Raw genomic sequence first — 26,347 nt, forward strand, 5'->3', positions numbered from 1 at the left:
CCAATTTCTGGCCATTCATTTTGTAATGAAGTACAGTGTCTACAGAAACAAAAGTCTGGCAGTCAAATAGATAGACAGATAGATGATAGATAGATAGATATAGATTTAATTGGGGCCCATAAAATGTCTGTTTACCCTGAGCCCAACCATACCTAAAGCTGGCTTTGTTCACTGGCATTCCTGTAAGATGGGTATAATGGAAAATGCATTTCAGCAGCCACTGGATGGCAAAATAATAGGACACCAGGTGGGACCCGAAATAGCATAAAACCTTCAATACATCTGTAGATATTAGTCCATAACATAGCTTTCATATATTGGAAAGTGCCAAATGCACATTTCACCCAATGGTTTCCTCAAAGACATTAACAGAGAATTCTGCCTCTACAAATTTTCATTTATGCATTGCCTTGGCATACATCCCAGAAAGAAGCAGCCTTTACATATGGTGTCTGGCTCCCAAAATGGGACCAAATCAAACTGGTTCTGGCTTCCAGCTTGCATGATCATGCTCGACAATTGCCCCCTGGGAGCTAGCCACTAGATGTAACATGGCCAAACAAAGCTGATCACCAACCCCGCTGTATAACTCTGCATTCAGAGAGCATGAACATGGGAAAAGGGAAAAACACTGGTGGGAGGTGCCAAATATTTGTGCAGATGAGTGCTTGGCCTACAGGCAAAATACCGATTTCTAATGGAAGAGGTCACCTTTTGACACCTTTAGTCACTGCCAGTTTATTATGCAACTGTGGTGTCTGGTGAATTGAACGTGCAGTACATGTGAACTCCCCCTGAATGATGCTCAGACACAGGCAAATATCTGATCACATCTTTCAGTTTGTTAACAATTTTAGGCTAATATAATTCTTCATACATCTGGTAACCTCAACTAACAGACATAACTTGAGGCATTCTAGGACTTACAGTTCAGTATTTGGGCCATTTCTGATGAAATAATATGCAGAATATCTCATTAAGTCTCTTACAAAGTAGAATTTTTTTAAAAGTGATTTTAAATAGTGAATCATCTATTGCATAACCCACTCATCCTTCAGAAATAATAATCTCCAACACAATCCAAATAATGTTGCACATGGGAAAAGATGAACAATTTGCCATTAAATGGATTATTTCACAAACTTCCTCCTTAGATGTAAATCCAGAGATACAGGACTACCTACTCAGATAGCAATAAGGAAAGTTGGCACTATTTCAAATATTCAAATAAAAGGGTCTGAAGATGACTCTTGTAACAGAGAAGAATAAAGCACTCTGCCACATATTCAGTAACTCTACAGAGATGCTACCCCATCTTTAAGTCTAGCATGGCTGCTTCATTTACCAAACAACTCTCTTTACCCATAAATGGAATGTCTCAGATAGTCCAGTGTTTTCTACCCCAGCATGACGACAATGCAGGAAGACAATAGCTTTGATAGCAACCACTTTTCACTGCACACAAAGTAGATGCATATTTTTAAGCAGAAATACATATTTTTGGGCACAATTACAGGTGTTTTGTAACAGTCTTAAGTGAAATAAAACCTAAATAATAGACTGCCAAATATAGTGTGTATATTGTCAGGGTTTAGGTAGCTGTGGCCAGATTCTTTGGGTAAAGCAGCCCATGGCACAATCACAACTCATGAGAGTGTAGTATCTTTTAGGCAGTTTATTTTCACTTGGCATGAATATAACAAAATTAAAAGTTCACACAGGCAGATTTCCTATGTCATTCCCCCCCCTCCTCCTCCGAGTAGCAAGCTGCCTTTTAATTAGCCAGCTGAGATGACTCAGGTAGACACGAAACACCTGGGCTGGACTAGCAGTCCTGGAATATAGTCCTGAGACATATATAAGCTCCATCCTGGACTTTCCAAGGTATCCTTATAGTGACCTTACCACATAAACCCCCTCTGTTTAAACCTAGTAGTTGGAACAACTGAAGCCCAGGGAAAGGGCATCTCTGCCCCAGGCCTCTGTCTATCTGTGAAAAAGTAGTCCTGCAGTGTGAGGAACCAACAATTCCCCTGTCTATTGGTCTCCTTCTTTTGGGCCATCCTCTTTAGGGGTGCATGAAAAGTAACAAGTTCAAAGCCTCTTCCCAAGAGGTAATACCTTAAAGCCTCTAGTCCCCACTTTATGGCCAAACACTCCTTCTCAATTGTGGCATACTCTCTTTCACAATCATTCAGCTTTCTACTTAAGTACACGACTGGATGTTCTTCCCCATTATGAAGCTGCGACAATACCGCTTCTAAACCCACATCTGATGCGTCTGTTTGGACCTCAAAGTCCTTACACAAATCTGGGGAATACAGACTTGGCTGTGCACATAATCTTTAAGAACCTGAAAGGTCCCTCTTTTAAGGGAGCTGACAAGGTGGCAAAAAGTACCCAAAAAAGCTAGAACCTGCTTCTTAATAGGGGGAGTGGCCACTGTTGAATGGCTGCTGTTTTGTTTACCTGTGGTTTTATCACACCTCTGCCAATAGTGTAACCCAAATATTTAGCTTCCTCTAAACCAATACCACATTTCTTGGGGTTGGCAGAAAGGCCTGCTTTACGGAGGTCATTCAACACAGCCTGAATTCTAGGGAGGTGAGATTCCCAATCTGTGCTATGTATCTCTACATCATCTAGGTATGCAGCCGCATACAGTTGGTGAGGTCTTAAAGGAACAGTAACACCAAAAAATGAAAGTGTATAAAAGTAACTAAAATATAATGTGCTGCTGCCCTGCACTGTAGCCATGGAGGCAGCCATTCAAAGGAGAAAAGGCACCGGCACATAGCAGATAACAGATAAAACACCATTGTATTCTACAGAACTTATCTGTTATCTGCTATGTAACCTGTGCCTTTTCTCCTTTTTTCCAGATTGAATGGATGCCCCCGGGGCTACACAGCAGCTTATTATATAAATTATAGTAGTGTTACTGTAGCAAACACACCAGTTTTACCAGTGCAGGGCAACAGTGCATTATATTTTTATTACTTTAAAGCTCTTTCATTTTTTGGTGTTACTGTTCCTTTAAGATTCTATCCATAGCCCTTTGAAATGTTTCTGAGGCATTCTGTAAACCAAAACGCATTACTTTACACTGAAAAGAACCACTAGTAGTGACAAAAGCAGTTTTTTCCTTGGTCTGTTCAGTTAATGGTATCTGCCAATACCCCTTAGTCAAATCCAATGTCGTCAGATATTGAGCAGTGCCTAGCCTGTTGATGAGCTTGTCTGCCCTAGGCATTGGGTAAGTGTCAAACTTCGACACAGAGTTAAGCTTGCGAAAGTCATTACAAAACTACCAGCTACCATCTGTTTTGGGTACAAGGACAATCGGGTTACAATTACCCCTAACTAAAGCATTTTTTCCACTTCATCAGCAACAGCTTTCCATCTCACTTCAGGAAATCTATAGGGTTTGAGTTTAAATCTATTTCCTTGGCTCAGTGAGAATATGTTCGACAATAGGGGTCTTTCCTGGGAGGTCAGAGAAAATATCCCTATTTCTCATAAGGAATTCTTTCACCTCTTGATTTTGGGAGGTGGAGAAAGTTTCTGCAACAGTCTTCTGGGACCAGTGGGATCTTATGTGTTATTTTAGAAACAGTGAAGGCTGGATTTGCAGCCAATTATATCCTGTCTTTCAAGGGTTTAAGTAAATGTACATGATAAATTTGTTTTGGCAGGTTGGTGTACCTTGTAATTTACCTCCTCCTCTGAGTAGCAAGTAGCATAGTCCATGATCATTAAAATATATTGATGGCCCTGTGCAGACTTTAAGAAAGGGTCCATGAGATCCATGGCTATCCTCTCAAAGGGCACTTCAATAATGGGTAATAGGACTAGTGGACTACGAAAATATGACCATGTTGCAAAAATTTGACAGACTGGACAGGACCCACAGTAATTTTTTACCTCCAGATACACTCCAGGCCAAATTCTTTCAGTAGTTTTTTCAACATACAGATGTCCCCCTATTACATGACTATGAGCAAGATCCAACACCATTTTTCTGTACAGTTTAGGGACAACTAATTGTTCACTCACCTCATTTGATTTTTTTTGACACATAATACTGTAGATCCCTTTTAAAGCCATGTGAGGATAGGTCACCCTGAGTCCTGGCTCAACAGGTTCTCCATCAATTACTTTTAGGTGTTCTCTGACTTTGATGAGGGTATTGTCTTTTAACTGTTCTGTACCAAAATTTTCTTTGTGTACCTGCAAGTCAGAGAATTCCACCACATTTTCACTATGAGCTGACTCGTTGTTTTCCCCACTAGGGGGAGGAACATCTTCAGGCTCCTCCAGCTCTCCTGCCAACACAGAGAAAGGGAAAGCTGGACTTTCCTTGGGAGGAACCTCTGAACCTGGTACCTCAGAATTTTCTATAGGTGCATGAGCTTCTACCATTGCATTAGAGTGGGGAGAAACTTATTAACTCCAGAGATCCCAACACTGGTGAAAATCCCTTCCAGTTATAGCATCATGCAGTAGGTGTTCCACCTGCAGAGTGTGAAAGTGTACCAAGGCCCGTTCTAAACTTCAGGGTTGCCGCCGGATACTCCCGCATATCACTATGAATATAAACCACAGCAACCCTTTTTGACTGGAACTTTACAGAGCCTACTGAGTCTTATTTCAAAGTGACTAGACTAGCTGAGTCTAGCAATGCAAGAACTTGCTTCCCATTCACACTCACATTACACATTTGCATGCAATGGTAGCAAAGACTTGCATCTATTCCTGAAAGAGAAATCACATTGCATGGGCTCATCAAGTAAAGGGCAATTTGCAGCAATATGACCTACATTATGGCAACAGAACCATAGTCTCTGAGTTAAGCTTGAGTGTCAGCCTTTCCAGTCTTAGGTTGCCAGCCTCCCGTTTTGGGCCAAAGGTCTCTCCCTTTAAAGGACATGGAAAGGCAAAGTCACTTGGGGGTGCCAAAATGTTAGGCACCCCCAAGTGACGTAAATTGCCTACGTTTTACCCAAGGCTGGTGCCCTTGTACGAAGAGAACAGCACCAGCCCGGGGTACCTGCAGTGTTTCGTTCTTCCTGGTTCGCGAGCGCACGCATGCGCAGTAGAGTGAAAAGCCGAACTTTAACAGAGAAGTTGGCTTTTCACTCTACTGCGCATGCGCCTATCATATAGTCACCATCTCAACAAGCTGGTCAGCTGTTTTGGGGTCCGCATGGGTCACCCACTTCCGAATGGCAACAGGGGGGGACCTTAGGTAACAATCCAGCGCTACCCTCTCAATGATCTCAGGTCCACTTTCTCACCAGATGGATCAGGTCAAAAATTTGAGAGCATGGAGGCTTGTCTAAGTAATAAGCACAGTTATACACCCGCAGGGCACAAAGCGCCATAGTTCCACCAAGTCGAGCCAGAATCTCTTTTTTCAGATTCTCATAATGCTTGCCTGCCACAGGGTCAAGGTTAAAATATGCTTTTTGCACTTCACCTATTAACAAAGGTGCCACAAGTCCTGCCCACTGCTCTTTAGGCCATCCTTCTCTCTCAGCTTTCCGCTCAAAAGTAGTGAGATATGCCTCCTGGTAATCATCTGATGTCATCTTTTGGAGGAAACAGCTCACATTGATTTTGGTCCAGTTGCTATGGGTGACTGCAGGTGGCTCCTGGAGTCTCTGTGCCAACTGTTGGACCAAACCCATAAGTACCAACCGGTCTGCCTCTGCAGCTTCAGCCAGCTTCTGAAACATGCCACTGTCTGCTGCTGTAATTATTGCTGGGTGGCACTTGTTGCTTTCTGTACAGAATAAGCTTGTTGAAGTGCAGCATTAGCAAGTATTACCTGTTTCACAACTGATCCATGCTACAAAGTTCTTTAAGGATCACCACCCCTCCAGTCTCTCAAAACAAAATCTATACTGCCTTTTGTTGCCTTTTTTGTGCCAGAGCATCCTCCACTATATGTCAGGGTTTAGGTAGCTGGGACCAGCTTTCTGGGAGTAAAGCAGCCCATGGCACAATCACAACTCGTAAGAGTGTAGTATCTTTTAGGCAGTTTATTTTCACTTGGCACAAATATAACAAAATAAACAGTTCAAAATAAAATCCTTACTACTTAATGGGCTCTAACTAACACAGGTCAGTTATCCTAACTAACACAGAGAAAAGAAAAAGTTCCAACCTTGTAGTGATTTCAAGTCTCTCAGTAAGCTCACACAGGCAGCTTCCCTATGTCTCTCCCCAAGACTGGAGCTCTCTACTTTGGCCCAAGCTGCCTTTAAATTAGCCACCTGAGATGCCTCAGGTAGACACAAAACATCCAGGGTGGACTAGCAGTCCCAGAACCACTCTGTTAGGAATACATGGTTCAATCAAAACTATTCGGGTGCATGCAGGCAAGTGGCTTGTATTATATACAATACATATAATACAAGCCACTTGCATGCAGGCAAGTGGCTTGTATTATATACAATACATATTACCCGAGCACTCCATTATATAAGCTTTAAGAGAAAAATAAAACCTAATCTTATACACACTTAAGGAAAAATTACTGCATTTGGTATTTTTAACAAATGCAGACATTTTTCCTTCAGTGTGTGCTTGGGTAATATGTATAGTATATAATATAATTCCCTGAGATCAAGAGGGAAACCATGATGGTCTGCCTGTTACTCTCAGGGACTATTTCTCACCACACTTTGGCTTGTTGAGTCTTTCAACCCTAACCCACACCTTGTTCCATGCTGAAGTAATGGATTGTGCTATTGAACTCCCTCTGCTTTCCAGAGAATCTGTGCGCCACCCACTTTGGAAAGCAGAGGGACCTAAAGTTCTGGGATCCATTATTTCAACTTGGAACAAGAGTAAGTAGGGCTTGAATGACCAGCCTAAATCAGGTGGAAAACAGTCCCTGGGAGTCAGAGGCACACCACTGAATCTGAAGAATCATGTATGTCTGTAAGAGAAAAATAAATATGTATTTATTTAAGACAGCCCAACTCGAAATTTTACCTTTAAGATATTTGAATCCTTATGGGGTATGGTCCTCCATTATTTTTATGGCCTTCAGGATGCCCACAGACCTCTTTGTATGAATTAGGAGAAAAGTTTTTTTCTTTAAAAATTGAATCTCATCCATCAGTTGTCATACAATAAACCATAAAATAATTTTTTTTCTCATTGACTTGATCTAGTCCACTACAATAAAAAAAATCTTGAACAGCAGTGCTTTAGGGCTGTGACAGACGAGATTAGTCGCTGCGCGATAAATCTCCCTTGTCGCGGCGACTAATCTCCCCGATATGCTATCCCACCGGCTAGAATATAAATCACTGCTGGGATGGCATACACAGCCTCTCAAGGCAACTTTGGCAATTTCGGCAAATCGCCGCGCCACGTATGCCATCCCACCGGAAATTTACATTCTAGCCGGTGGGATGGCATATCGGGGAGATTAGTTACCCGCGACAAGGGAGATTTGTCGCGCGGCAACTTATCTCCCCGTCTGTCACAGCCCTTATACTGTATTATCCTCAATCTTCAGATCTCTTCAGCAAGGAAGAGTTTAAAGAGATAGAACTGTTTTTTTTAAATATATCATAACATTGTCTTTGCATGAGCTTTATAATATTTCCTTAAACATATTTGCCCAATGCTTTTACATTACCTATCTGATTCCCAAGTTCCTCTATGAGGGGGCTGCCATATTTGTGCAGCAGTAGGCGGTTAGCATTAGAAGCTATAACTGACAGGCTGAGAAGGGACAGTCAGGTTGGCAAAACAGTCAGGTTTAGGAACTTCAAGTAACAATTACTTACAAAAGCAAACCTGTCAGTAAAAAATTATCAACACACCCTATAAGTAACTTTTTATGTACATTAATATTTTGAAAAGTAGTTCTTTGTGTCAGTATCACTTTAAGCCCTGCCACCTACCTGATAACACCTAATATTGCTGAGTGAGAGCTGTTTCAATGGTTGAGTGCTTTTCACTACTAATTCTTCATTTAATAACAGGGCTCAGCATTAAGTATGTGTTCAACAGGAATCTATTTAGAAAACGCTATAATGTCTGCACGCCGTATCAGGAAGGGAACTGTGCTAATAAATAGGTGATGAATAAATGAACAATTTCAATGCAAAGCTTTAAGCTTGCAAATTATTGTGCACAGTTTGAAACGGATCACTGCTGAAAAATATAAACAAATAACAGTAATGAGAAATTTCACCCGGAGTCTTTATCAGCACAACAAGAAAAACCTTCACAATGATGGTTCCTTGTCTCTCCAGTGAATTAATTCTGCTTATTTAGTACTGAACGTACTATTGTTATTTACTGTTTTCTAAAGAACAGCAAAGTAAGAAAAGTAGCTTCAACGTTATTCTTAAAGGTACCCACACCAATTTACATTAAAATGGTTTCCTTGCACGGCTCAATATTTCTGGTTGAGGTACAGGGGTGGTTTACCTTTAGGTTAGCTTTTAATATGTTATAAAATGGCCTACTCTTAGCAACTTTTTAATTGGTCTTTATTTTTTAATTATTTGCCTTCCTCTTCTGACTCTTTCCAGATTTCAAATGGGGGTCACTGCCCCAAGCAGCCAGAAAACGATTGCTCTGTGAGACTAAATTTCATTGTTACTTTATATTATGTAAATTTCTATTTAGGCCATCCCCTTATCGTATTGCAGTTTCTATTTCGAGCCACTTCCTGGTTGCTATGTTAATTTGGACCCTAGCAACCAGAAATTCCAAACTGGAGAGCTGCTGAACAAAAAGCAGCATATTTAAAATAAAAAAAATTAAAACCACTTATAATAAATGAGGCCAATTGCAAACTGTCTCAGAATAGCACTCTCTATACTATACTAAAAGTTAATTTAAAGGTGAACAGCCTTGTTACTTAATTGTCAATCATTAGGACTCAGCACCCACTAAAAGAAACACAACCTTAGCATCCTTTGCTATGAGCTTGCATCTTGTGATTCTAAAAGCAACAATGTGGCTGGCCCCATAAAAGACAATCTAAATTATTGGCCCATTTACTAAAGTTGGTATTTCTTTGTTTCCACGATTTGAGTTTTTTGTGAAAAAAATGTAAATATTTTGCAGTGTAAAAAAATCCCAAAAAATGCAAATGTAAAAACATGCCATCTAAAATCTGCCAAGGTGATGTAGAAGCCAATGGGAGCTGTAGGCATACCGTAACAATCTTTATTTAATTTGTGGTTTTAGAGATTTTCGTTATTGTTTTCTTTATTTGTAAGTCCACGAAGATTCGTACAAAAGGGTAAAAACCAGACAAAAATTGTGTTTTTGTGTCCTTTTTGTTCAGCATTTTAATCTATATGTGCTTTCTCAATTCAGATGTTTTAATAAATAACTAGGCACTTGTAGTTTTAGTAAAAATAATTTTATTTGTGGTTTCGAAAAACTCTAAAACCACTAAAATCTCAATTTTGATTTATCTCTCCGCGTAGAGACTTTGTGGGGGTCATTTATAAAACTGGGTAAATTGTCAACCATGCAGTAACCCATGGCAACCAATCAGATAATTGCTTTCAATGCTCAACCTGCAGCCTGCTTAAAAAAAAAAATTGGTTGCTAGGGGTTACTGCCCAGGTGCAAATTTGCCCAGTGTTCATAAATGGGCCCTTTGTGTGCCATGCAATACAATCGACAATCTGTGGCCACAGCAGTTCATGGCTTTAGCAGCCCTGGTTATATGAGCTTATAATATATAAACACATAAAACACTTTCTAGCAGGGATGCACCAAACCCACTTTTTTGGGTTCGGCCGAACCCCCGAACCCACCCCGACGGATTCTGCCGAATCCCAAACCTAATCTGAATCCTAATTAGCATAGCATAAAATTTTTCCCCCGACCATTTAACCCTTTCTGAATGCTAATTTACATATGCTCATTTATGCTAATTAGGATTCGGATTCAGTCCGCCCGGGACCGTGGATTCAGCCCGAATCCCATACCGAATCCGGGATTCAGTGCATCCCTACTTTCTACACTAAATAAGCCCCATGTAAAGATGTCCCTGTAGCTAATCATATACTGGTTCCAAAACTGCTAGTTATTAGGGGTAAAGAAATACAGTAACACTACTTTTCTGATATACATTACACAGGGTGTATCAAATGAGCCGTGAAGGTAAGTATTAGAGAACACTGAAATTTTATCTCTAGAAAAGTTGCCTGTAGTCCAGGCCATTGTGAATATCTGAAGGTACAGGCTACTGTTTATATATATATATATATATGAGAAGGCAGGCACATGCTGAGATATATTTAAAGTAACATTTTTTTAAGGGTTTGGATTTGGTTTAGCAAGCACCATGGTCAAATCCGAATCCTGCCAAAAAAAGCAGAAACTTGGCTGAATCCTGAACTGAAATCCTGGATTCGGTACATCCCTAGAAAATATGGATAGGGTATATTTAAATTTTTGTTTTCAGCAGCACATATTGAAAAGAGCAGTGATCAACCACTGTCAATGTAGCAACAACATGTCTGTAGATTACACAGCCTGAGCAATAGCATGGTCGTCTGTCTATCAATGTTCTATCAAGTGGAAAAATGCACTGAACCACACCAGTGCTAATTACAGGTATGGGATCCATTATCTGGAAACCCTTTATGCAGAAACATAAGAATTACAGGAAGACAGACTCCATTTTTAGTCTGTTGGCAACTTTTATCAGCCCATGTATGCCCACCTTTATACAGCAACAGCTAGAGATTTCAGCTGTCTTCTTTTGTCTCCATGTATATAAAGTATGTATTCTAAAAAGTATTTGTCCCATCATAATCCAGAATCTAATGATGTTCAATGAACAAGGTTCTAAGTAAAAAATTGTGTCCCAAATATTTTTCAATTTCTTCAATATTAAAAACACTGGCAACAAGCATCTTTATTATTAGCCAGTAAAAAACCTAATTATGACAATGTTAGCCATCAAATACATTTTTACCATTAAATTTAGAGTTAAGTGCCATTAATTGTTTTTTCCCTTAATTTGAAGTTTTTATGAGTTACATTGTTCTCAACTTGCTGCCCTTATCATGCCCTCGTAATAAAAGTCTCTCTGGAGTTCTGAATACTGCATTGCTGCAAAAGTTAACAGTGGGAAGTGACATCACTAATTAGCCTAATTATGCTCTCTGCAGAAGTTTGTGGTAAACATCATTAAGTGTCTGGGTCCTCGGAGCTAAAGGATACACTGGATGAATCAGAAATCCACTAGGACAATTTTAGCTAGCGATGCTTAACAACAGTGTTTTTCAGCAGACACATAACTGTCAAACAAATCTATACTCTGTTTAGAAGAATGGTGTCTTGTATTTATATTTGTGGGTTTATTCTGGCTAATGTGGTTCCCCTCCCAACACACAAGCAGGTTAATTGGCTTCTGATGAAATTGACCCTAGTCAATATGTGTACGTAAGTGTATATGGTAGAGACCTAAGACTGATAGACTGATATAAATTATAACTTCTATAATGCACTGAATATCATGTCCATGCTATATAATACAGGATTATAAACAGAAAGCATGGCCAAATGATCAAGAGATGGGTTATGCTTAGAATGGGGCCATGCCAACCAGAAAGGACCTTTAATAGCTTTCTTCACACAGGAACAACTCCTTGGACTTTCTTAGCCTGTGAAGAGTGATACAATGGGCCTGATTCACTAAAGGGCAATAAAAATTATCGCATGCTTTTTCGCGTTAAAAACGCAAAATAACTTGCACGCGATTCACCATAGTATTATCGCGTGCGAAAAATCGCCATTTTCGCATGGGGTATTTCTCGCACTAGTTTTACCGTTTTGCGTTAATTTCCGCGCTGAAAAGAATACGATCGCATGATTCACTATAACTTTTGCGCGCTAAATATCGCATTCGGCTATACGAAAATTAACACCTACTACAGGCAGGCGAAAAATTATACAAAAGTACAGTAAATGATTTTTTGCAATAAAATATGGACTTACAGTGTTATTTATTCAAGTCTGTGTTTCCCCCAGAGTGACGCAGCCGCCAGTTTGCAGCGAAATGTTCATTTTTAATACAGTAATTTTCCGCAAGTATTGGCGTGTATGGTTAAAATGGCGTGCGTTCATATGCGCAACTATTTCTATTTGGCTACAAGTGATGAAATGTTTCGCCAGGCATGGATTCGCAGCGAATTTTTGGACGTGCGTTGAATTTTTTCGCGGCGGATTTTTTCATGCATTTCGCAAAACAATCCGCCAATGGCAAAACGCATAAAAAAATTCGCCACGCAAAAATTCACCGCACATCCAAAAATTGTTACAAGTGTCAAAAAATAATAGTCACGGGCAACAATTTTTTTGCCCGCACAACATTTTTGCCGTTTTGGGGATCTTTCGAAAGATTTGCTAATTTTTCACTAAAGAAACCAGAACACATTTGCTCATCACTAGTGGCTACTATTTATAAGCATCTACTATTTATATGTGGCTAATATTTATATACACCATTTATATGCTTCGACAATTTTTATACACTATTTCTATGCTACCATTCATATTCGGCGATTATTCGCGTAATTTAGCGCATGTACAGGCAAATACCGCATTGAAATAGTCTTCCGCGAGTTAAATAACGCTTGCAATATCGCGCGTAAAAAAGCGCGAGTATGCTTATAGTGAATCGTGCGAAAAATCGCCAAAATTAAGCGGCGGTAAAAATTTTAGCGCACAATAAGAATAGCGCACGTTTTATCGCCCTTTAGTGAATCAGACCCAATAAGTCTATGCCGATATATATTTATATATATGTATATATATATATACAAGGAAGAGTGGAGCACACCCTACAAAGGCTCAAATGCCTTGGGTGCTGGCAAAATGAGGAAATATAAGGACAGAGAGCCGCACACACAAGGACTTTGAAAAAATCCAACGTTTCGAGTACTGACTGTACTCTTCTTCAGGGGCAAACTACTAAGTCCTTACTAAGTCCTTGTGTGTGCGGCTCTCTGTCCTTATATATATATATATATATATAAGCATGGTTCTACTGGAAAACAGGTGGGCATAGGCACCAACTAATCTGACCACAAATGCACAATAGTTAGAAAATATTGGCTATGAAAATCTGACTGGATGAAAGATTCTATGATAAAACTTCCATCACGCTACTGGAGACGGGCACGAATAGGTAAACCAAAGGTAGATGGTTCATACTAGGGTTCACTTATGTCAGCTAACTGGCGCAGAATAGGGCTGGCTTAGGGGTACATAGAGAGAAGCACACAGAAGCCTTGGTACAACAATAGAGGGGCAAGGAAAAGAGGAAGAGAAAAAGAAAGAAGGGGAAATACTGAAATATACATGTGGCATGAGGGAAAGGTATGAATAATGCATACATGGGTGGGAAAGGCTGGGGGTACAAATCATATTACAGAGCACCTATGTGTGTGCCACCTATACCCATACTCATACTATTTGCCAACTCCATATGCAGCAGTCACAGCCAGAAAGCGTGGGCTAATTTTTTTATAACAAAAAATACCAGTGGTTATGTAATGGGGGCAGGGTGGTGGCATACTGGGGAAATGGATCTGTGTAGACCAGGGATGTGGCTGGGACAGGCACTCGGTTGGAGTGGGGCCTTACCAGTCTTATATTGCAAACTGATTTGGCCTATACCCACAAATTAAATTCTAGGGAAAAAAACATGGCTATTTGCATCCATATTTTTCACACAGCACTTAAAATTCATAAATGAGCCTAATTATACATGTATTTTAACAATTAGAGCAGGGTTGTTCCAACTGAAAGGTCACGTGTGGCCCTACAAAGAGTTTTTTTGGCCCTAGTCTACTCTTTGGCTCCACAGATTTCATTGTACAACATCATCATTTGAATATAATCCGGCATGAGAAATAATCAGCCCACTACATGTAATAAGTTGGGCAGCACTGACTTGGAGGAAAGAGAAAGGCAGCTGAATCCACTGACAGATACATGTAGGGTTGTGGCATTAAATAAAAGCCCCACCACTAGATAACAATTTATTTCCATACCGTACAAACCAAGCTGCTTGTGTTTCTTATAAGCGTGATAAATATACTTATCACACTCTCGGGTGGCAAAATCTTGATTAACTTTTTAAAACTCCCATTATTTTTTTTCATTAAAACATTGAAGTATCTGAATGGTTCCAAAGTTTATTTTCTAATCAATTGTGTTGAAATATGCCTTAAAACTGCCATGCTACAGAGGAAGTGGTAAAAAGATGTTAATTACTTTCTTAGAGTACTTATCAAGTTAGCGGTGCTATGGCAAGCTGACAACTCAGCAGCAATTTGCTTGTGCCGGCACACGGTTTGTGAAGCTTTTAGCACTTTGATGTTAAAAGGGATAGATTTCCATAAACTTCTGGGGAAACGTGCAAACACGGCAAGTGGCTATGGAATCAGCCACTGTTATGAATTAAAGTCATTTTAACATTCATATCCCGGCTGTGCCAAAAGGACCAAAATAGCACTTAATATCTTCCACCAAGAGCATAACCAATGTGTGACTGGGATAAAGCCAGGGCTGCTAAAAGCAAAACAAGAACATTTATCGGCACATATTAGTGCTCACATAAACAAGGCCATTATTCTGACGGCGCTTTAAAGAGACATTATATTGATCAATTAGGGATTCTGAACACAATAAAAGTTTTATTCAGCCTTATTTGAAGAATACAAAGAGGGTACTGGCACTGATACTGCCTTCTCTGAGAAATCCTACAAAAAGATAGATGGACAGGCAGACAGACAGTATTGGAAACCTGGAGATACCATTGCTTCTGCCACGCAAGACTGAAATAGCAAGTAAGTTTTTTGGTATTTCATGCCAGTCAAGTTCTTTGAAACCTTAACCCCACACACTGATTTGAGCTTTCAATGATTGGATCACACAAGGGGGGCTAAGTATTATGGTCTATACATGAGGATGAAGCTGACTAGAATTTCCAATGTTGAGTTTGGATTAGGAATAACCCCTAGTGGGCACATTTACGATGGTTTGGTGCCAAAATAGATGCCATACACAAATAATTTTTGCCTACTTGCTTACATCATGAGGCAGAGGGTGCAACATCTTTGGGCACCTAAGGGTTGATTCACTAAAGGGCGATAAGCGTTATCACATGCTTTTTTGCATTAAAATTGACACAAAAAAAACGTGCGATTTGCTAAATTATTATCGCATGCGTTAAGTCGCATATCGCATGCGTTAATTCGTGCGCAACTGAATGCGTTAATTTTAACGCAATGCGTTAATTCTCGAACAGCAATAATACTAACGCATGATTCACAAACACATAGACGCGCTAAGGAGGTAATTATAGTAAAGTACAGTTCATGAGCTTTTGGCAACAAAATATGGACTTTGCAGTGTGCTTTATGCAAGTATTTGTTGGCCCTAGAGTGATGCATCCTCCAGTTTGCAGGGAAATGGTCATTTTCAGAGCAGTTGTCTTACGAAAGTAATGGCGTGTACGGCTAATATGGCGTTCGTTTTTTCGCACGCAACAACAATTTCTGTGCGCTGTGTTAATTAGTGTGCGTTGCGTCAAATACCGCACGAAAAATAGTCTTCACGGCTTAAATAACGCAAACAGCATTGTGTCTAAATTAACGCAAGTATCAATAAGACGCAATAAATTTTTTAACGCATGTTATAAATAAGCTCTCGTTTTAACGCACTTTAGTGAATTAACCCTCTAATGTATTATTTGACCAGGCAATAAGTACAGGGCATCCTTTTCACATTGCACCCCATTTTGCATGCATTTGAATGGAGGAATTGCAGGCCCAATTATACTGAAGTTCTGTGAATGCTGCATTTTGGGTAAAACCATGGTAAACTTTACCAAATTTTTCCTATTTGCAATTCTTTAAAAACATGAGTCATTTGTCTCTGTGTGCCTTTGTTATGCATTTGTATTATCTCATAATAAGGAATAAAATAACTATGTAAAAAGCATCTTCTCCCAGACCACAGGGGTTCGCTTGTGTTGGCAGGCTGATATTAATGCTGTGCTCAGAATAGGAAATCCCTGTAGAGATACTAGTATCAAATTATTTTGCCTTTGTAATAATCCATATAATGATGTTTACATATTAAAATGGTGTTATTTGACATCAGGGGATTCAGTTTTTATCAAACGATATCTTTTAAAAAGGAGTGTTAATTTGGTTCTGCCCCTTGACCACAATTTCCTCTCATTCTGCTGCTTTATTTTATTAAGGGTCCATCAAGCTGCATGGTTGCAAGTAACTCGTTTTCTGTGACTCTTCCGTGACTCATGCAGTCACCTGCAATTATACTCATAAAGCATGACAGCTTTTTATAGAAAGCAAGTAGGTTTAGTAATATTGTAAAAATAACCCCATGCAAGGAGCAAAAGCAACTTTAATTGTCTGAACTTTCACACAAATAAATTCTTTATCATTTAGTGAGTGTGTCCCTTTAGGGCTACCGTCACACTGGGGGACGAAGACACATGAGCAGTCAGTCACATATCCTACTTCTTATTGTATCACTTGCTGGCTTATGTTCTAAAAAAGTCAAGGTCAGAGTAATTTACTCACCAAGAGCAAAGAATCATATATCTTTAACTGGTCATAAAATAAGAAAAAACGCAACAATGCAAAGGTTGACTCATATAGCTGCCAATATTAGAAGGTGTATGCTCTGTCTGTTACAGTTAAAGAAACATTTTTCTGCCATTCCAATATGTGTAAAATGAATAAGGCTTGTGCAAAACATACTTTTCTTGCCTAATGTTTTTATCATGAAAAATCTATGGTTTTTGTTAAGCTAAACAGGTAAACTGAGGCTACTCCATGTTTGGTCCTTGCGAGGTAGAAAAATAGATTCCCACTGCACAGATAATCCTGAGTAAAGGGGCAGGATTGCATACAGGTAATCTGATTAACTACCTTGCAACGATCAAACATGAAGTAACTCTAGTTACCCTATTAAGTTTCTACAGTTATTACATCATCTCCAATAAATCAAGATTATCCTGAACTTTTCGAGAAGGCACAGCAAATTGTTGGCCACAAGTGTTAATGAACCCGGCAAACCATTTTTCCTTCTTTAGCTAAAAAATAATAACCCAAGCCAATCGTTTGCTGATATCTTATTATTAAGTGTTCATTAGTAAACCATGCTCCCTCCGCTCTCAGTAGAAATGATTGCCTTTACTTCTCATGCAATTTCTCCCACCTCTGCATTCCCCTCTCACTGCAGCCCCCACAAGTTCTATCTTCCACAGAGATTCCCAAAGCCTTTCTGTGCCTACTGATAACCTACAAAAGAAGTTTCCAGGGCAACAAGGTCCATTAAAGCATTGTCATTATCATCAAACCCTCACCTTTATCTCCTAGTTGGCAAAAGAATATAATTAAAGGGTAGTAATCAGTGATCATTCATGGACAAACAGATAAATACAGTAATGATGCCACGTTATCAGAAAATGATATGTACTGAACTCAAAGTAATAAGGGAAGGAAAAGTATAACTGGCCATGCAGGATAGATGACCACATTGGCAACAAATCCAAATGAGCAGATCTTTGACCATTTCATCCACCTTCTTGGCTGGACAAATGTGGCTGATTCAACTACAGTGTTGGACTCACATACTGGGATACCACAAAAGAAAAGAGACTAGGATAATAAAGAGGTTGAGTGAGGAGAGGAGCCAAGTAAAAATAATTTCGAGTGGGCCTATGAGCTAAGGTTTTCTGACACTGTCAAAGTTTATGATGCATGGGCTTATTACTGATCCCAGGCCTGTTTATCTTGTACCATACGGGCTAAGGCATAATATAATTCTTTCACATATGAATAAAGAGTGATATCCCTACACCAACCATTTGGGTTTTTGCTGTGCTACCACAATTAATGTGGGTATACCCTTAAAAGCACATAACATGGGTGTTGTTTGTGGGTGAGGTTTAAAAAAGTGGAGTGGTCAAAACTGACTTCCATTATTATTATTAGTGGTCAAAACTGACTTCCATGTAGGCCAGAAAAATTCCTGCCCTCTGTACCAAAGAAGTTGGAAGAACTGCTTTAGACCATAAATATGACACATTATGCTGGTCAATGGCCAGCACCACAGTTTGGGAATCACTGATTTACAGAATATGCTTTTTTTCTTTGCAGTGAAATCATGAAGTAAATATGGAGATAGAGGGGGCATAATCAACCAATAATCAGCAACCCTGGAACCCACTGTATGTATGCAATCTGATCTTTTTGTTCTGAAAACCAATATTATTGCTATTTCCATATAAATGGATACATTGCGACATTGTTTCTTCTCAGTGCCAGACCAAGCCTGCTGGGTGCCCTAGTCAACTCCAACAGCCACCTCACACCCCTGCTGCAATCATTCATAGATGAACAAGCACACAATCAAGCGCTGTCACAAAGGCCGAGCCTAGGGTTAGGTGACAAAAAAGGTCCTTGCCTAGTGCACCCACCATTTGCCCTAGGCAGTGTGCCTACCAGTAGGTCCAGGCCCTGCTGCTTCTCTGCATAACTCCATTTACCTGGTTGTGCCATTGAGTTCTACAATAACATCAAGTAGCACCCAGCTTTTACCTGCAGCAGACTGCCCTTCCCCCATGTATATAAGTAGAAATTGGGGGGGGGGGAATACATGGCTATCAAGTATAAGGGATGCACTAAAACCAGAAAATTCAGCTGAACCAAACCTGACCCTATCTATTGACTTTAAGGCTGATGTCCCACAGGGATGTTAGTCGTCCACTGTTAAACATCCAGTACCACGGGCGACTAATCTTCCCAAAATGCCTTTCCAGCAGCAATAAAGTGAATTGCTGGTGCAAAGGCATTTTGCTTCCCTTTTTGAAGTCGCGCAAAGTTGCCTGCAGGGGGAAACTTCACATGACTTTGGAAAAACAAAACAGCGCGTATGCTTTTCCACCGACGATTCATTTTATTGCCGGTGGAAAGGCATTTCAGGTACATGAGTCTCCCCATGGGTCATTGTTTTTCTAAAATCTGTACATGAAAATCAGGTCTTGGATCTGGTTGTCTGAATCTTCTGTGGAAGGTATGGTATTTGCCCAAATTCACAAATTATGGGTTTGGTGCATCCCTATCAGGTACATTATACATTCCTAAAGAAGCTGATGATGTGCCTACATGAGTAGAGCTACTGTACCTTGAGAGAAAGTTAATAATATAATAACCAAACAAGCAAAAAGGAAATGCATTACATTTACTACAGTGCTCCAGGCACATGCAATGATGCTTGAGTACTTAGATGCATTATTGCTGGTCACTGACTCTTTTATCAAGAAAACCTTTCATTGTCATGTCCAAAGCATAGCCCTTCGACAACTGGCTGAGGCAGATGGGTGTTGTCGCTTAGCAAAAGAAGCAGGCCATAATGTGAACATGCACAGACCATATTACATTGCTACTTGCAGGGGGAGTTTCAGTTGTCTACTGGATTTCCTGTACAGCAGGGACCCCCCTCTGTGTGGCCCCCCACCTGTCTAGCTGCTTTGAAGATTTACCTTTGTGGAAGCTTTAAATGGTATCAGTACTGAGATTAAATGGCCCCCTGCATGGTTCACACCTCATATTCAGGCTGTAATCCCCCTGCATTGTTTAAATATGTAATCTCCTGTACTGTTCACACCTTTTAATCCTTGCATTGTTCACCCCTGCATTGTTCACACCTCAGGCTCAGGGTCTAAACACCCACATTGTTCCCCTGTTCTCACCTCAGACAGACTGTAGGAGCAGTGCCAGCATTATGTCAGTGTATGCAGCATAGGGCAGAGAGAGTATGGCACACATAGGCAGGGTAGGGCAGGCAGAGTATGGCACACACAGGCAGGGTAGGGCAGGCAGAGTATGTGCCATACTCTGCCTGCTCTATGCTGTCTGTGTGTACCATACTCTGTCTGCCCTATGTTGCCTGTGTGTGCCATACTCTGCCTGCCCTACCCTGCCTGTGTGTGCCATACTCTACCTGCCCTATGCTGCCTGTGTGTGCCATACTCTGCCTGCCCTATGCTGCCTGTGGGAGGTGAACCTGGTAGGGGTTTGTTCTGGGAGTTTGATAGCATTTGAAAAGTCATTATATGGTCCCTAAGATGTGTAATTATGTGCTGGGGGTTGCTGTGCTACCCACAGGGTAAAAGGAGGCATAGGGATTTAAGGTTGTGTCTTAATATGGCATAATATAATTCTTTCACATATGAATGAAGGGTGATATCCCTACAGTGAGCACCAACCATTTGGGGTTTTGCTGTGCTATCACCATTAATGTGAGTATAGTCTTAATAGCTCTTGTGATAACATGGGTGGTGTTTTAAGTGTGTGTAGTTTAAAAAGAGGGAGTGGTCAAACTGGCTTCCATTATCGGCCCTCTACCGCATTGGTCAGAAAAATTCCGGCCCTCGGTACCACAGAAGTTGGACAGCGCTGCTGTACAGTATTCATCATAGAAGGCATTTTCATTCCCATGTGATTGACTTTACACTATTAATAGTATATATATATATATATATATATATATATATATATATATATAATTGCTCTGCACCCCCACCCCATCAGTTCTCTCCAACATGCAGCTTCACAGACCTTCTCCATCACCTCTTAACCCACAAAAGAAGTTTCCAGGGAAACAAGGTCCAATAAAGCACTGACATTATCACTTAATCTTTCAGAAATCACAACTGCATAATTTACAATTTACCTAATGAGGAAGAGGAGAACGCATATAAGCAACATTTCTATGTATCTCTCACCCCCATGAGATCCAAGTGCACCATTACCCAGCATAAGGGTGAAGACACACTGAGCTACTAGTAGTAGCTACTTTTTCCACTGCTACTAAACTCCAGAAAATACTCTGCCATACACAATACTGAGAATTGCCTCTGCTAAAACACACGTAGAGACAATTATCAGTAAATGATCAACATTGTCTATTTTTGTAGCAGCAACAATAGCAGTCGCTGGTGGAAAGGTCTATGGTTAATCTTTCCAAAGTCGCGCAAAGTTCTCTCCTGCAGGCAAATTTGAGAAAAAAGCGACGCATAGGCCTTTCCACCGACGATTCCTATTGTTGCTGGTGGAAAGGCATTTTTAGTGGTTTGGCCACAGTAGCAGAGATCTATCACCCGTGACTAACTCGTTTCTATGCCATCAGCCTAAATGAGCATGTAATCAAAGAACAATCCATGTACCCTGGGACAGTAAATAGTTTGCATAATGGTTCCTGTTGTTAGTACCAATATACGTGTCTTGCTTAAAGTTTAGAAAAACCCTACAGGAGCAACATTTTCCCAATATTCTACCAAAATGCCTCTTTATCTGTTCGCTGTACTTAGACACAGCACACTGTGCATAGAGCATTCCATCTCAGTATGACTAGAAGCTGCCATATTGTCTTACCTCTTTAATTCTATAAGGATAGTCATAACAAAACAAGTTATTTGTCACAATAAGTGCTTTATTTGTAATACAATGTAAGGAAAATACATATGGGTCAGTTCCTCTAACATACTTCACAGGGTCCTCCGTCCAAAACCAAAAAAATTGTAATACAGATTATTCCAATCTGCAGTTCTGGAGTTACAACAGAGAGATGTTTCGGTTACAACGGAGAGATGTTTCTGGGCCAAGAAGTGCTAGTGCCAAAATCTTGGGAGAGGGATGGCTGGTCCCTGCATGTACCGCTATTGCACAGGCTTCACTTTGTGCCCGACTGCCAATGTAACCAACCTTGAGAGACAGAGTTTAGGATGGGACAGCAGCTTCAATTACATGGTAACTGGGAAGGTTGGAAAGCTTTTTGGTTATGAATTGCCTGTTATTCTACAACTGTTTGTTTTTGAGCAGAGGAGACATTTAAATGCACATAGAGAATAAATATTTAGTAAGCTGCATGTGGGAACATGGGAGACTTTCTTTGATCTGACACGCAGGCAGTGGCTGTTGGATGTGCTAAGTTTCAACAGGCAGGAGGCATTGCTTTTTGGCTGTGGGAGGTGCTAGCTTTCAACAGGCAGGAAGCATTGCTTTTTGGCTGTGGAAGGTGCTAGCTTTCAACAGGCAGGAAGCATTGCCATCTGCATAAATCCTTGTTTGAAAGCAGAAATGAGAGAGATTGATGAACTTAGAATGTGACTGGTCCCTGGTGAGGTAAATATTTTTTAAGCAAAATCAACAGAACAGCTTAATGTTATTTTTACAAACCTCCTCTGCATTTAACTGATTGCTTATATTAAATGTACTCAGTATGTTACACCTTTTAAAATCAGAACAGTTAAGGTGTTTAAAAATGTGCATGCCAGTACAATAATTCTTATCATTTATATAGAAATCACTTATATTGCACCTGCAGGTTCCCAGATTAAATGGTGCCCTCCAAATCATTTGTATGCTCACAGCCTGCCCAATTTTTTGGTTCTTCAGACACAAGGAGTTCAACAACAGAAAGCCTTAAGACAGGAACTAAAGCAAGGCTTCTCCAAGTTCACAGAGACTCAGGCTCTTTGAGCAAGTATAGGACTGGCCAAGACATGGGGAAATCTTACAATGGGGGCCCTACTGTAGGACAATTCCCATGGAGCCACGTCATACCCTATAGTGAATTATATCTAATGACTCTTGAAGTGGACATACACCGGTCACCAAGCTAACAGATTTATACCCAATATGCTCACCTTTAGGTGGGTGATATTAAATTGATCCGTGAATTTGAGGGAAAACAATCGAATCACATTCACAGAATGTAGGCCATTGGGGCAAGAACTGTGCTCCTTGTCTGGGATTATTAAATCTGCCCAACTGACATTTAGACAATTTTTAGCTAGATATCATCATGAAGACCCATCTGAGGGCTCCAGATGGATTTGTTCCGTCTGCAGATTTAATTGTCCCATGTATAGCTATCTTTATAGTGGGCCCTGGATGTCATTTTCTCATTTGCACCCTAGGAGACCAAGTCTGCTGCTGTTGATACAATTGCCCTTGTACTAGTATACCAGAATTATCCACTCAGACACATCCTGCATAGGGAGTAATGTCTCCAAAAACTCAACAGCATTCACTTAATTGCTTCCTATGCCTTGGAGCTGTCACTGGAAACATTTTTTTTCTATGTATACATTGTATATGCAGAGAAATATTAATTTTTACCCAACAATAGCTGAGATGCCTAATGGTTTCCACTGACACATTAGTCTCAGTTACTTTTAGTCTCAGTTACTTTTATGCCGCTACAAGATGTGTACAGAGCTCTTTATGGTCTTCTGTGCTTTGGGCTTTCTTTGACTTTCCCTATGTTGCGATTAGAACTGTCACCAGGGCATTGTCACTCTAGAAGCATTTGCAGCAGTAGAGCCACGTTTTAATCTTTTTTTTTTTTCAGTGCCGGAACATTAAATTTTACCCAGTTCTTCACACACTAACAGACTGTGTTTTATCATTTGACTGCCTTTAAAGAAAAGTTGAAAGAATCTGTAAGGATGAGCTGCACAGTATTCACACATTGTTACTCTAAACTGATCTTTAGCAGTGACTGACTGCAACCATGTACAGTTATACCCTTATTCTTCTAAAATTCACAGCTGACAATAATTCCCTTTGTTCTTAAAACATTTATGATTGCAAGGAAAACTGTAGTCTTGTAGCAAGCAGAACCCTAAAAAATTCCATTTTAAAAGAGAAGGCATAAGGTATCAATTGTTATAATCAGCATGCTGGACATGGGCACTAAGATATTACCCAATATTTCAGGCAACAATACAGATCTGGAATCATAGTCGTTGTACCCATAAGCAGCTTTCTAACTTATACTCAACAGATTCCTCCTTCCCCCCCCCCCCCCCTTCCACTACCACTACAATGGGATGATTTCAAAGCATCTGCTGCTAATTTCTTCAGCAACTTTTTATTGAGAAATATATTTTTAAACTTACCCCCTTGAAGAAGTTCTGGGCTAGAAGAGATGGAATAATCTGTTTATCTGACTTCAGCTGAGAAACAGGAGTGCTTAGAAGACAATGATCAGCCCCGGAGCAGGAAATTCCCACCAATTATTGTGTGCTCTCAGTTGTGGCGGAGGCAGCAAATTGATAGACTTAAAAGGGACACAATAAAATAACAAAAACAATAGATATAAGGTTGGAAGATGCACCAGTTAAACACACACATCAGCGCCGTCACACTACAAGCCAGATCTTGTAAACATTGCTTGGTTATTTCATTTTATCTCATTCTGCATATGGCTCGGCAAGCAAATAAGTATTATGAAATCATTTTAGCAGAGCTGTCTCTTGTGAAGATATATTGACAATGTGTTCTTAGTCATGGTTCTGCCACTCATACCTAACTCTCCCTCTCCCCCCTCTACCTTTAGTACAGGGACTGCAGAACAGCTACGATGAGAATCCAGTACAGGGGGCGTTTATATATCCTATATTGTTATTCACAACGGCAACCCTACTTCCCTATGAGGGCTGCAGAAGAAACAATAAAAAGAGGTCTCTGCAGCAAGGAGAGCCTGATAAAGGAGACCCTGCAGCCCAAATGCAGCTGGCACTCTCCCAAAGTCATTAGGTGACAGGACTGGACCATCTAAATGGGGAAGGGGTGATGGAATCACACACCTGGAAACCCTATCCCAGACAATGACATACATCATTGGAATTAGGAAATGCACTTGCATTTTCCTCAAGAATTAATCCCACAGAAATCAGCTTTGCCCTATATGACAAACTGTGCAAAAATGCAAAGCAGGAAGGTAGTCTACTGGGGGTCTTTTACCATAAAAGTAAAACCAATAAATAATAATGAATAATAATAATAATATTGATCATGCACTGTACAACAATAGGACACAGTTTCAAACAGTAACTGCAGAAAACAAGTTGAATATCTGTGCTTTTATATCTATATGTGTGTGTGTGCCATTATCACTGCATAAGTAACTCTCTTATTTGGGCATGAAACTGTACTTTCCCTGTGGTGGGCACAAATAAAGGAGCAGCCCTGCATTTAAACCACATTCCCAAGTTGCCCGTCACTGAGCCACATTGCTGCATTGTCCTGCCAGGGAGAAGCCACTTAATTGCAAGTCACCTGGCATAACCTGCCCTGGCTGCCCTGCCAGACTCCCAGCCGGCTGTGCCATGTCCGTGCCACAATGATAGCGCTGCGAGTCCTGCAGAGAAGCGCAGGTAGAAGCTGCTGACTGGCGCTGTGTGTTTAGCGGGGCACGAAGCCAGACACAGATGCACACGGCAGACGCTCGCCGTTCCCTATAGACCGGACTGTGTGTCTGCACTAAGCGCACCAGCCGACACTCACTCGCCGCACACATGTCACTGGAGACACCGGAGCCAGACGCGCTAAGGAGGCTTCCCTTCTCCCGGTACTCACATTTACAGGCCGGGATGGGGCCGCTCTCCGCTCCGCTCCATACTGGGGATGCTCGGGTAGTCCGCCGGGTGCCGGGGCAGGAGGCAGAGTGGCTGAGAGCTGCTGGGAGCGGGGGAGGGACCGGAACGGTGTTTGGGGAATCGGAGGGAGGGACCGGAGCGGCGAGAAACCGAGGGGGGGGGGGGCTGGGTCGGGGGTGGCGAAGGTGAGAGAAACCGTGGGGGGAGCCGCGGTTGAGAGGTATTATCGGTAAAAGGCAGTGCAATGGTTCTGCTCACCGCTTATCCAATAGGACAGCCCCCAGCAGTACGGGAACCCACCGAAAGGACAGGCTAATGATTCAGGGAAACGACTTCTTGGCAAGTTTGTTTTCCGGTCTGTTTCCTGATTTCCTAAACTGAAAGTTATAGCTACCTAAAAAAGCCGTAAGGCATAAATACTATCCTTGATGGACACATTCTGTCCTTACTGAGCATACACACAGGACAGCGACCCTACTGGGTACACACGCTCTTTGGGCATACACACTATCTGTACTGGGCATACACACTATTTTTAATTACTGGGCATACACACTTACTGGGGTCACACACTTACTGAGTATACACACTTACTGGGGTCACACACTTACTGAGTATACATACTTACTGGGCTCACACATTTACTGAGCATACATACTTACTAGGCTCACACACTTACTGAGTATACATACTTACTGGGCTCACACACTTACTGAGTATACATACTTACTGGGCTCACACATTTACTGGGCATACATACTTTCTGGGTATACATACTTACTGGGCTCACACATTTACTGAGTATACATACTTACTGGGCTCACACATTTACTGGGCATACATACTTTC

At 40.8% G+C, this 26,347-nt stretch overlaps 1 protein-coding gene across 4 annotated transcripts in view; it reads right to left on the minus strand.

Moving 5' to 3' along the window:
• The window catches only part of rbfox3 (RNA binding fox-1 homolog 3), a 564,559-nt gene extending 538,821 nt beyond the window's left edge, over nt 1-25,738 (minus strand). For 3 of the 4 annotated variants that reach the window (XM_031894299.1, XM_031894298.1, XM_031894297.1), the window contains exons 1-2: nt 25,479-25,593; nt 24,017-24,177 (exon numbers count right to left, since the gene is read on the minus strand). The gene's annotated coding sequence lies outside the window, so the exon portion shown is untranslated. Of the gene's footprint in view, nt 1-24,016; nt 24,178-25,478 lie in introns of all 4 variants that reach the window. The other variant, XM_031894300.1, reaches the window with a different exon arrangement.
• Between the last annotated feature and the right edge of the window lie 609 nt (nt 25,739-26,347).

Source organism: Xenopus tropicalis, chromosome 10, assembly GCF_000004195.4.
Source record: "Xenopus tropicalis strain Nigerian chromosome 10, UCB_Xtro_10.0, whole genome shotgun sequence".
Taxonomy (NCBI): domain Eukaryota; kingdom Metazoa; phylum Chordata; class Amphibia; order Anura; family Pipidae; genus Xenopus; species Xenopus tropicalis.